Source organism: Lycorma delicatula, chromosome 1 (assembly GCF_047948215.1).
Source record: "Lycorma delicatula isolate Av1 chromosome 1, ASM4794821v1, whole genome shotgun sequence".
NCBI lineage: Eukaryota > Metazoa > Arthropoda > Insecta > Hemiptera > Fulgoridae > Lycorma > Lycorma delicatula.
This window is the reverse complement of record NC_134455.1, coordinates 127,896,714-127,910,646: the sequence shown is the minus strand read 5'-3', so window position 1 is coordinate 127,910,646 and position 13,933 is coordinate 127,896,714. Positions and strand designations below refer to the sequence as shown.

The 13,933-nt window shown below is 27.2% G+C and overlaps 1 protein-coding gene across 3 annotated transcripts in view; it reads left to right on the top strand.

The window, feature by feature from the left end:
- Snx27 (sorting nexin 27) overlaps window positions 1-10,960 on the top strand; it is a 93,331-nt gene extending 82,371 nt beyond the window's left edge. The window contains exon 11 of one of the 3 annotated variants that reach the window (XR_012755773.1): window positions 5,873-10,960. The gene's annotated coding sequence lies outside the window, so the exon portion shown is untranslated. Of the gene's footprint in view, window positions 1-569; window positions 785-3,072; window positions 3,983-5,872 lie in introns of those variants that run through there. The other 2 variants (XR_012755774.1, XR_012755776.1) reach the window with 2 other exon arrangements.
- Window positions 10,961-13,933: the final 2,973 nt, after the last annotated feature.

The following is a 13,933-nucleotide window of genomic DNA, read 5'->3' as shown; positions in this document are numbered from 1 at the left end:
ATCATGTAGTGATAGTACATGCCTTTCTTTTTTTTCATATTTCTATCCTCAATTAAGCAGATTGAATTCAATTAGAAAACATCTTATCATATTGGTAATGAATCATTCCTACTAAGGCAGTGGTCATCCTTGTTATGCCTTTTATACAGTGAGTTTGATGGCTCTAGTACTAGTCCCTTACTTGAGTTTACTACCTGCATTGTACTTGCTCGTTTGCTATTGTTTGATGAACCAGTTAGAAAGTGTTACATCATTCTGTTTATGTTCATTCTTGTTTTATTCTGTTACATCATTCTGTTATTCTATTTATATGGAAATAATTAAGAATAAATGGGGTTTAGAGGCAGCTGATGGTGACTTTTGGACAGCATTAGATCCCAGTTGGCTTGATCTTTATGTAGAAAAACGTAGTGTTATACAACAGCTGCACTTACATTAATATAAGAGCTATTTGTAAAGGTAATGTTTGTGTAATGGATTTGTGGAATTTAATTTTTATTTTAATATTTATTGATTTAAACATTAGTCTACATTAAAATAAGTGCAATTATTATTCTAATCTTCTGCAGATTAAATTATATTCTGTGATAAATTGAACTACGTTTTATTGATGGATTCTTTAAGCCTAATTACCTGAGTCTACTTGCAATATTGGCACAATATATAATATGGTAATTATTACATATAAATTAATTTTTCTCTGCAAAATAACAATTATTTAAAGTATTTTTATGTAAATATAATTTTTTTTCAAATGTATGTTTGAGTTAGATAAATTAAAAGAGATATAATTTTATTTCTGTATAAAATTCATTCAAAATGAATATATAAATTGACATGAAATAGGATTTAATACAGGAATTTTCATCTTGATTCAACATTGCTTTCTTCTATTGATCTTGTTTCTCGGTAGCTTAAAGGGTTTTCAAATAAGGTGAAATTTCTGTAACATTCATTTTGTAGGTGTTGTTTTCTGTGTGATATGTGTGCTAATTCCTGCATGTTGACTGTTTGAAAGTGGATTTGTTAAATGAAAGTAATCTAGGTGAGAAATGGCATGATGCAAAGTGAATTTAAGAGTATATCACTAAAACTGCGTCATTTTTGTGATATTTTGTGTTAACTAGTTCTATAAATGTCCAGATAACTTTAAATTCAGATTTATGTAGAGATTAGGCCCCATGTCATTTTTCATTAGAGAAAATGTTTTTTAGTGTGTGTAATTGTATTTTTAAAATTATTTTTATTTGTGCATTGCTGAAAACTTGTCCATTAGTTGTACTGGTATATATTTGTATTTTGTCCTATTCTCATATGGTAATTTCAATTATGTGTTAAATTGTAATTTCTTGTTAGCTTATAAATTAAATTCAGTATAATGCATATTTGGAATTTATGGTTTTTATTTCTCTAGGACAATCCTTTATTTTTGTTTTTGTTTATGTTTATTTTTGTTTTGGGGGAGGGGTACGGAAATAAGGTATGTATTTGACTGGAGTATTGTAGAATGTTTGGAATTTGATTAGTAAAGAATTTTAGTAAAAAATGACTAATTACTGGTAGTCTAAAAGAATTTTTTTAATAAGAATAAGAATAAGAAAAGAAATTTATATTTATAAATAAGTATCAGTTTTTATTTTAAATAAATGTTTAAAGTAAATATAAATTAACCTTTATTCTAAGTTATGTAATTAAATTGAATTATTTTTTATTTATTTTAAATTAAGTTTTTATCAAGTATGTATTATGCAACATCAAATGCCAGATGGATGGTTTTTCCTTGCACATCACTTATATTTCATTAGAGTAAGATCATAATCATCTATTTGACACATGGTGTGCTCATGCGTTGTGAGTCGTGTTTATGTATACATGAACTCATTATGCTCATTTTAATGTACATATGGTATAGTAAATCCAGTTGATAGATTTTAAATTGTATGTTATTAATTATGATACTGAGTTACATTGTTGTTTTTTTTATACATTAGACATAGTGCTCCCCCTACTTCCCACTGAAATTTGTAAGTACATAACATTACCTTTATTTTTTTTTTGAAATTACTTTTATTTTTTTGTTTGTTAATTATTTGACCTCATGTACTGGTGATATGTATAAATAATTTTTTTTTGTGATTTAAAATATTTTCTGACATTTAACAAACTATAGTATTTTCTTTTAATGATTCTACACTCTTGTCTCATATGTATTGTAAATGATGCTATTTATTATTATGTACACTAAGTAATATTCTTGTTGCTTTTTTTTATTACATATATATTAACTTTTTATAAAAATATGAATTTTAGCAAATTATCACATTATAAAGAGTTATATAAGAATTGTTATTTATTGTTATATATTTATTATATAAATGAAAAATATGTATAATTAGTCCATTATTTTTAATTATTATGTCATATTTATATAAATATAAAACATTGACTTATAATTGTGAATATTTAAGTAGTTAGTGAATTTTTGTAAATTTTTATTTGTGGATATTTAAGGAATCTTATGTTTTAGTTATAAACTATTTCTAGAGAGAATTGAAGATATATTGATTATTAAACTTAACCTTTATTTGTTTAAAATCGACGTTTATTTACGTCTATATATATATATATATATATATAATTTCTGGTATAATGACAGGTAACTGAAATTAATTTAGAATTTTGTGAAATTAATTATTAAGAACATAAGAAAGCATTCAATAAGGAGTAACTTAACTTAGCTCCCAGTAATTTAGCTTTATCTATTTCAGTTCCTTCTAACTTGCATTTGCTTAATGTTAAAAGTATTACCTAAAGATTTTGGTATCTGAGCTGACTGCTTCCTATTTAGCTTGATTAAGAAAGTTTATACTATATTAAGCTATAGATGTTGGCTGCAGTATTTTTTTAACGCATGCAATTTTCATGTGTTACAAGTCCCCATTGTCTGGTATTCATGTTTACAAGGTGAATTACAAGCTTTCACCTCTTCTTATGCTATCTGTCAGTCAATGATAAAACTATTTATGTTACTTAGGAGTATTCTGAGGTGTACAAATGTCTTTTTTTGTTTAGGCTCTAATTTTCCAGTCCTACATGTCTGATATCACACCATAGTGATAGTATATTTATCTCTATTTTTTACAAACTACCAAGGATTGAATCATTCAGAAGAGAAATCGAGTGAAGAATATGACGTTTCGCTGTAAATGCTCTTACAAGACATACATAACCGTTCTTGCAGCCAAAATATTTTAAGCTTTTGAAAAAATGAAAAAAAAAAAAATGTACAGTAAATTTGCTGGAGGAATCTTTTGTTATTAGTCTGTCCACTTATTTTTTTATTGACAGCAACATATTGGTTTTCTTTGATTGATGTTTCAGAAGTTCTAAAAAAAACCTATTCAGAAAGGATTTATATTCTCACTTACTCTGTCTGTCTACAGCAAGAAAGTAAAAGTCATGCTTTTCCTGTATTTATTTTTTTTTAACGTAAGGTTTCTTTCCAGTTGGTTGCTAAATTGTTTAATTATTACATTGCAAGACTTTGGCCATAAGTGAATTGGAAGAATATATAAATTTTATGGACTTGCAAAACATATTACTCTGCAAGAAGTTTTGCCATTTAAATATGTTTGTGAAAGAAATATGCTAATATATGTGTATTTATTCTATTCAAAAGATATTGAATTCATTACTGTACTATTTTGCATTGCAATGTAACCATTTATTTTTGTAATAGTATTATTATTGTTATTGTGTTTGCTACAAAAGCTAATTTTTTTATCAATTTTATTTTTGTCATAAATTGTACATTAGTATGTAAGGTGTATGAGATTATTTGTGTTTGTAGTAGTGGTGTAAATAAAAATGTTAGTTATGTTAATAAATTCATTGTCAACATGGTTCTGATACCATGCTGTGAGTTAAGTAAGAGTAAATGGTTTTGTTTCTTCAGGTTATATAATTGTTAGTAAAAATACAGAGAATGTAGAAAACATTCCTTGTTTATTATTTTATACTTAATTGGGAGTAAATGCTGTGTTGTGGGTTTTTATTTCAGTGTGATATGTTTTATTCAACTTTTAATTTTTTCTTTGTTTTTACATTGTTACACAATAATAATCCATTCCTTAATTTGTTCTAATTAACTAAATCACATTACAGTAATCATTTACAGCATTACCAATATTTATACTTCAAAGTCTTCGCTTTACATATTTTTGTTATTAATCTGTAATCATTCATTTGTTAATTGTTTCTGATTTTTGTCTGTTATTTATTAACAAAGCCTTTTATAATAATGAAGTTGGATGTAACACTCTCTCAAGTATCCACAGTGTTTATTTTTTATTAATAATTTTTGACTTATAGAGGGGAAAAAAAAAGTTCTACAAATCACAAATTCCATGATGTCAGGATAGAAAAAATTAGTCCCTTGTCATGTCTGAATATTTCAGTTCTGTATTAGTAGTCTTTTTTATTATTCCCTTATGCCCACGACTGAATCATAAGAAGGGAATTTGCTGAGCTCCATGATGGAGTGGTAGGTGTCAGCCTTTCATCTAGAGGTCCCGCTTTTTGAACCACAAGGTTAGGCAGGAAATTTTCAAACGCAAATAATTATATTTTCATTTCACTCGCACAAAGCATCAAGCCTGTGTGGCAAGATAAAAAAATAAAAAAAACATAGGTATACAGAATACATAGTGGGCTTTGAAAGACTGGTATTTGTTCTTCTATTTTTTGTGTTTAATTATATTAACTTGTTTGATGATTGAATTAAAAAACTAAAAGATGATCAAGTTTCTGTTGTCTTGTCCAGTTACATGAAAATTTATATTAAGAGATTTTATGAAAATTTAAAAAAGTACACTAAAGAAATTCACTACTTTATATTGTAGTTTGAATCCTTGCTCTCCTTCTTTCTATATCCAACTGTAGACTGTAAATATATATTTTGACATAATATGCAGTGTAGATTGTCTTCAGAACTGATGTACTTTTATCAAAAATTTTCTAACTTTTTTTTTTTTTTTAGAAACCCCCTTTATTTAATTTTTTCCTTTGGGTTTCTTCTGTTTTTGGATATTTGTTTGCTTAAGGAATTTTATTTCTTCCCTTTTTTCAGAATAAAATCCACATTTGTTTTTTTAGTTGTTTAGTAGAGACTGTTATTTTTAGTAAAGAGTTATTATTTGAGTTGTTTGTCAGTATTATAGTACTGCTATGTTTTATTTTGTTAACATGTTAGGTCCTTTTATTTGTGGAATTTTTGAATACTGGCAGGTGTTAAGACAGTTTCATTAAGTAAAAGCATTCTATTAGCTTTTAAAGAAGTTGAAATTAAAACTGGGCCTGTTGTAAGTTGAATTAGATCTGGTTTGGAACTGGATATATACACAAATTTATTTTCTAGAATGAATGAAGTAAATTGATCAGGATTATTTTGACGTTAAAATGTAGATTCAGTAATTCTCTGCTGAGTTTGTTAGTAAATCCTGCAATTATTAAATCAAGATTTATAAAAATATCTGTGTCAGTAGTTTTGCCTTACCTGGGTGTTACATTAGTCTAATTAACTTTATCTTGACCATATTATTCAATAGACTACATTAAGCTATGGTATATTTTGAACTGATGAAAAATATAGTGAATTATATTCATTATAATAATGGAAAAAAGGCAGAAGAGCACTTACTGCATATGCTTTTTTTGATTGTTGTAACAGAAAATTACCTCGACAGTAGAGTGACCATGGCAAGAAAATAAACTTACATTTTGGGTGAATAAACTAATTAAAAAGAAAACTGGTAATTTATACACTTTCCTGCAAACATATTAAATTTTTCTTCTTTTTATGTCCTGAATTTAGGTAGGATTTTTATTGCTGAATGCCATTCCTGACGCCAGTGTACTAGAGGTTATGAAATAAGCTAATTTGTAGCTTGAGAAAAACTGCCAGGCCTGTCTGATTGGAATTTGAATCTGGAACTTTATTGATGAACGATTAAAGATGATAATCTGTTTTGAAGGCCAGCAAAAACATGCTCCTATACTTCTAATTTAATTAGTTAATTACTGTTTTAATTTATTTAATTGTGTTGGAAAGAAACACTAGAAAAAAAATGCTTATTTTGTATTAAATATGACTTTGTGCTGTAATGATTTCACTAAATATAAGGGATGATAGCAGTTGGAGTCATGGCCACATCTAATATGTTACATTTAATATGTAACATTTAATACTTATTAAATATGAATAGATACTCAAAAAATTACAGTGTTAATTTTATGAGTATTTATTTAATAAATTCAGTAATTATTACAATTATTTATTATTTAAATATTTAAAACACTCCTGTTAATTAGTCAAGGTTAGCAAGCGAAGGTTAAGTTTGGTTAAATTATATTTATAAAATAAATTAATATAAATAACCATTTATTAAAATTAGTAAAGAGACTGTTTTGAATCTATGTTACACTCTATATCGGCCCATTTTCCACCGAAATCCGACTGACTACTATGTTTTTAAATAAAACTGTAGCTGCGGTGGCGTTAATATGTAAGTACCCTTTATTCTCATTGAGAAGTACTTTTATTTTGTATACATTTTTTTTAGATTTGGTAAAACAATAACATTTTCACATTTTTGTGATTTTCCTAAAAATAATTGACTTAAACTTATCATCAAAAAACGAATATTTGTAATAAAACTTTAAATGGTTCACTTTTTTCAACTTTTAGTACTCAAATTTCATTTATCGATACTTCTTCATTGTTAGTATTGTTAAACCTATTTCCAAAAATCAGTGCTAGTTGTTTAACATCCATGAAATCCTTACATAACTTGGAAAAATTCGGTCACATTATAAGGTAATTTCTTTTTCTTTGCTATTCGAATTATGTAATGAATTTGTTGGGTATGTAAATGAGGGGCCATTCTTCACTGCTCGAGACAACTAACAAAACAAAATCAAACTTTTTAGTGAAAAATGAAAATCATAATAATGGTTAAAAAATCATTCAGGAAGAATATCCCACCTGTTTTTCTATTACTGTATGAGTGGTATCTCCTTCACTTTGTTTATGACCAACTATTAAGAAATTCTGAGTAATACTTTAATTTTATATTTTTGTACTGCTTACAAAAGAGTATTATTAATAACGTGGAACAAAACACAAAACGAAATGTAGTTTTCATGACATTAGTTCAGGAAAGTTATAGTTATTTTAATTTTAGGTTTAGATGGACTTAGCTATTTTTCTGTTGAGCCATACAGTTGTCACTGGAAATCATACAGATTTCCAGTGACAACTGTGTGAATTAAATTAATCATCTGAATTAAATTTTTCTACTTTACATTGTAAATACTTTAAAATATATATGTGTACTTCCATAACTCCTTTATCGCCAACGTCTTCATGACATACGTAGCAAAATGTTTCATCATGTCCAATATCTGTTATAGTAAAATTCATAGTATTTAATTTTGCTTTTCGGCGTTTGGAAAACAGCTTGTATGTCATAGCAAACAACTAACTGGTTCCCACTATGTCTTTCTTTATCATTATGTTTCTCTATTCTAGATAACTTCTCTCTTTGATGATATTCAAATTGTTTTTTAGTTTTTTCTTTTTCCTTGTCACTGCTGTTTTAAAGATTATATTGATCTTTTCATGGAATATAAAAATATATATTAAATTCATTATAAAATATATCTGTATGCATGTGATTTGTACCAGCAAGTATTCAGTTTTCTTTAAACATACTTTCATAATCATCATGCACATCAGTGATAGTTTTTCCATCCTCAATGAAATCTTTAGTTGTCTGCTTATGAAGGTAATGACTCTTGATCTTTGGTATGGAATTTATGTGTTCCTGAATGCCATTCTTAATTTCATCATCCACTTTTAGATAATTTAGATGTTTTCCATGCATATCCTCAGAAACAGTACTTGTTGGTAGCCGCTTCTTTATTGCAGTGTTGATTACTCTATCATTAATGTCCAATGTTACTTTAAAAAAATATTTACAAACACGTGTTCTATTATCATTAATTGTGAAGTAGTAAGCATTGTTTAGTTGTTTATTAGTTTTTGTTTTTTAAATAATTTGCATAGAATTGAACTCCATTTCTTGTATTTTAACATCATTGTACAACAGTTGCATGGATATGTAAACAGAGCATATATACCATTTTGTTATGATAATAAAGCTCAGTTACACTTAGTAGTGTACATTAATAATACTTTTATAATTTCCATAGCCAGATGAATACAGTATTAAATCAAACATAATTGGTTTAAGTAAGGCCTCTTATGAAATAAGATAATAAATTTCCCAAGATTATAGTATTAACTCAGATAATTCGGTGTATAATGGAGCATAATAACAAACTTATTATTAGAATTCCAAAAAACACAGTATTAATACAAAATTATTTTGTGTTCATTGGATGTTATTATGAATTACAACGATAACATTCCCAAGAACACATTATTAACCCAAAACAATTCTGTAATAAATTAAACATATTCAATATGTTTAATTCATATTCAATGTTTAATAAATTAAACATTGTTCAAAGGGAAGTTACCAAGAAAAGTGGTAAGGGTTACTTACCAAGAAAAGTGTAGTAACTTGAAATACAACTGTTTTCTTTGGAAACTGGTAACACTTCACTGTAACAAGTACTAAATGTGACTGTTTTGCCTGGGCATTAATATCAAACATGTCCTGACAAAGAGAGACACTAACGCCAACTACCGGTGAATGCTAGAATTAAACTTAATACTATATAGCTCAGTCATAGGACACCTTACTTAGTACATTATTATGTTGTAAAACGAAAAATAATTTTTTTTTATTTGTGACGCTTGCATGAGATGTGCGATATGTCAGAAACCCTTAGCTACAAATAGCAACACTACATTTTAAGACTGGTATTTGCTAAAAAAATATTTTTTTAATAGAGCATCTTAAGTTGAATTTTATTTCATTTTAATTATTAATTTAATTAAAAGCCACATATCTAGTCCACTGTGATTTTATGATTGTTAAACATGTCTTTGTTTAATTAGATATATATTTCGGTACTTACGTATTAACGCCACTGCAGCTACAGCTTTATTTAAAAACAAAGTAGTCAATCGGATTTCGGTGGAAAGTGGACCGATATAGAGTTTAACATAAATAAATAAATATTTATTTTATAAATATAATTTAACCAATTAGTCAAGGTTAGCGAGTGAAGCGAGCATAGGTTAAGCTTGGTTAAATTATATTTATAAAATAAATAAATATAAATAACCATTTATATTCTGTTTTGAATCTGTTTCGGCCCATTTTCCACCAAAATCCGATTGACTATTTTGTTTTTAAATAAAGCTGTAGCTGCGGTGGCGTTAATACGTAAGTACCTATATTTCTAATAACATAGCATTTAAAATGCATATATATTGCCAAGTTAATAATGATTTTGATAGAGATTATTTATTATGTATTACTTTTAACTTTTACTGGAATAATATGTATGAAAAATGAAACATTTTATTATGTTCGGTTATACTTTAACAAAGTTTCTTTCTTCAAGTCGTGTAGAAAAATAAAAACCTAAAAATTTCTCATTCTTGTGATTAAAATGGATGTAATACTTTCCTTTGAACGGCCAACAAGTTAAAATATTAGCATTATTAGGTCTTGCAACTAATGCAATGTTTTGTGTTATATAACTGTATAACAGAGTAGAAATTATTTTTTATCTATTTATGTATTATTTAAGGATATTCTATCTATATACGTAGATTTTAAGATCATGGCTTGTTAAGTATAACACGGACAATATTTCTAAGAGTAAAGGACTCTTATTTAGATAAGATATAACCATATGAATGATTTTACAATCCATTGTTAAATATTATTACAGGAAAGTAGCAGTGATTTATTAAAGGTAATTTCAATTACCCTTGTTGCATTTTAAAACCTTGTTTTCTTATGGTAAATGACATTAGGCTTAATGCTGTCTCAAACAGTGCAATTAGTTCTACAAAAGGACTTAATTTAAAAGAAGTAAAATAAAAAATAAGCCGTTAAAATTTAAAGTGTTTTTTTTAAATTATTTGTGACTATAATTTTATAATCTTATTCTCTGTAAATACCTTATCTGTGTTATGTACCTAGTTGAGTTGTTCTTTTTTATTACTCTTTTTAAAGTAATGAACTTTATGTATTATTTAGTTATGTAAAAATATTTTACTGGTATACTATTGTGGAAAACATACAATTTTGGGTTTTTTGTTGTTAAAAAGTATTTTTTTTTCTTAAAAAAAAGAAAATATTAAAAAAATTATTCAGCATTTAAAGGTATGTTGTGTTTTTATTTATTTATTGATTGAGAGCTTTAATTATTATTTTGTATAAAAATTAAATATTAAGCTCTGCTTTTTATTGTTACTGTTATTGATTTTTTCATAATTATTTTAATCTCTCTATTTGAAAATAATTAGAGAAAACGGTTTAGTTAAGTTTTAGCTTTGATACTGTGTGATCATTTTTAAATAGTAGTTGCACTGTATGTTGTAATTAACTCTTATAAGACTATATGACCATTAAATTTTTTAATATTTTAAAAATAAAGAAGTTTTGTATTCTATTCCGTTATGGTAAAACGGTCTAAGTGCCATTTTGTTTTTAGTAGAAAATTATTTATTTTTTAAAAGCGGTTTATAAATCACTTCTTGCTCATCAGTTTCACTCAAGATATTTTTAATGTTTGGTGGTGTTTTTTTATCACATGATAAGTATCTGTCCTTCATGTTAAACACTATTGATCTTTCTTGTAGTGAATACATACAGGTTTGATAAAGATTTCTGATAGATTTTTTATTACATGTAATTATAAACATTTTGCATTGCCCAATTTGCTGTAAGCTAATTACTATTAATTTTTATACCATGTCTTCATCTCTAGATTTTTATGAAATGGAAAACTGGATTATTTGTGATTATAATAATAATTGGGAACAGGATCATAAATAAACAAGAATTCAATAAAATCATGTGTAATTCATAAAATCAGTCATTTTACTACAGATTGGTATACTGATTGTTGTAGATGTGGTTCACATTTGAAATTAGCATATTTCATGTATTATCTCACCCAAAATAAATAAATAAAATTATGTAATGTTGTTAGTGCTAGTACTTTTTATAAAGATCTTACATAATTTTATTAGATTTTCTGAAATTTCAAGTTTTGATAAATGAGCCATACCTTCCCGCATTTATATTTAATTTTCATTGCTGCACAGAATTAAGCATTTCCAAAAGCTCTTTATTTGTGGAGCACAAAATGTGAAAACACTTAGATCAAGTAAACACATTCTGCTTAACAGGGAATCATTTAAACTGGAAAATAAATTGGGATTTGCATAATAAAATACAATAATTAAACGTAAATTTAAATAAGATAAAACTGAATGAGTGATTTTGGAACCATTTTATTAACTGATGTAATTTGTTCAAACTAGTTGATAATCGAGTTATTACTAACGTTCTTCTGCTTGGTCCTTGACTGTTGTAGAAAAATACAGCTCAACTTTGGCTTTGTGATCCCTAAATGTTGTCCTTTTATATACCATTGATTAATTGTGAGTAAAATAATAATCTCCCTCCCTCTCTAAATAAAAACACTCCAAAGAAATCATATATTTATTCAAAATCTCTAATATTCAGAATAGAATACTAAACATCAAATTGTACTATTTTTTATCTTATACAACAGTATTTTTAAAAAATAAAAGTTTTGCCATAGTATAGGTAGAATAGATGTGGTTAGTGAAGGATGGTTGGTTATTAGCTGCAATTTCTTAATGCTGTTTTGTGTAGAAAGAAATGAGATTAGTGGTGGTAATAGAAATTAACTAGGCCTATATTGTTCTGAAAAATAAACTTAATTTGTGTACCATCAACCCATCGGGTTAGTCTAGTGGTGAATGCATCTTCGCAAATCAGCTGATTTCTAAGTCAAGAGTTGTTCAAATCCTGGTTTGATCAAAATCCTGTTGTTCAAAATCCTGCTTTTATATGGATTTAAATACTTGATCGTGGATATCGGTATTCTTTGGTGGTTGGGTTTCAATTAACCACATATCTTAGAAATGATTGATCCGAGACTGTACAAGACTGCACTCACTTACACTTACACCCATACATATCATCCTCTGAAGTAATACCTGACTGTGATTCCCAAAGGCTAAACAGGAAAAAAAGTTTGTGTATCATCATTTTATTGGTTATTAAGCTGATAAAAAGAAGGTACTAATCCATAAAATAGGTGTAAAGATTGCAATCATTTATTAATAATGTAATTGTCATAGTCAGAAAGTTGTATATTTACACATAAAGTTGATAGAATTGTGACCATAGTTGATTCACTGTAGGCAATCTTTTTGTATTTGTTTGTTGCTGAAATGAATAAAAAATCATTTTATGATAACAAGGATTTTTTTAAGACAAGGAAGTTTATTTTAAAAGGGTCTGATCATGAAAGTGTTTAATATTTAAGTTATTGCAAAATGTTTTTCATATTTAAACTATTTGTACTTCTTCTTTTTCTGTTTAGCCTCTGGGAATTACCATTCAGGTATTACTTCAGAGGATGATACGTGTGAGTGTAAATGAAGTGTAGGCTTGTGTAGTCTCAGTTCGACTATTCCTGAGATGTGTGGTTAATTGAAACCCAACCACCAAACAACACCGATATCTGATCTAGTTTTCAAATTGTATAAAGGCAACTTCCTTTACTAGGACTTGAATGCTGGAACTCTCGACTTCCTAATCAGCTGATTTGGGAAGATGCATTCACCACTAGAACAACCCAGTGGGTCTAAACTACTCATACTTAATCTTAGTCTTCTGCAGTGCGTGAATCCCAAAGATTCATGAGCTTAAGAGATACCTTTGTTATATTCATTTGCCACCAGTCTACATTATCACTCTTGATAGCTTCTTTCATTTCATTATCACTTGTAAATAAATACTCAAGAACACTATCAACATTCTAAACAGACTGGAGTTACTTATTAGTACTGTACATCCAGTTTCTCCCAAAAAACACAAGCAACAGTTGTAAAATGTGGACTCTTGTAATTTTGTACCAATACTGTTTGTCAGCCTGCTTGTTGGTTTTGGGTAGTGTGGCACAATTTCTGTAGAGTTTCTTAGTAAGTTTGGGTAATGGATAGTAACAGTTAAATTGAAAAATTTCTCACCTAAATTTTGGATTAAACCTTTCATTGCAGTTCATTTGCATTTGTGTTTTTAGTAATCTATTCTGTAGTCTTTTTGTAATCTAAATTATTTTGTAAACAACTTTTGTAAAAAAAAACTGTGAGAGGATCAATTCCAGATCTCTGTTTTGTGAATAAATCTTGATTAGTTTCTTCTTTGGAGTGTTATAATTTGTTACTGTCTGAATTTCACAAATTGATGGTTTCATTAATTCAGAAAAAAATAAACATGTAGTTATGGCATGTTGCATATATAATGTAGTCAGTTAACTGCTTGATCTTCTGTCCAACAAGTGTTCAATTCCTGTGCGAGTAGTTCTATAACGTGTAAGTCATTACCTTGAAAATGACTTTACAATATACTCAAGAAAGAATTGTAACTCTGATTTTGGCATACAAAGTATGACTGCTACTACTTATAACTACAAGTACAGATTACTTAATTAGTTTCAGAAAGATATTTTTATTAATATAATCATTTATTTTTTGCTTTCAAATAGATCTTTAACAACATTATTTATTGCAATTAACTATGCAGCATATAAACTTATTGCAGTATATAAATTTAAATTGTAAAATGAATTCTAATTTTACAATTCTTTATGAAGTGTTAGAAAACATTTGTTTTAACTTGGTATG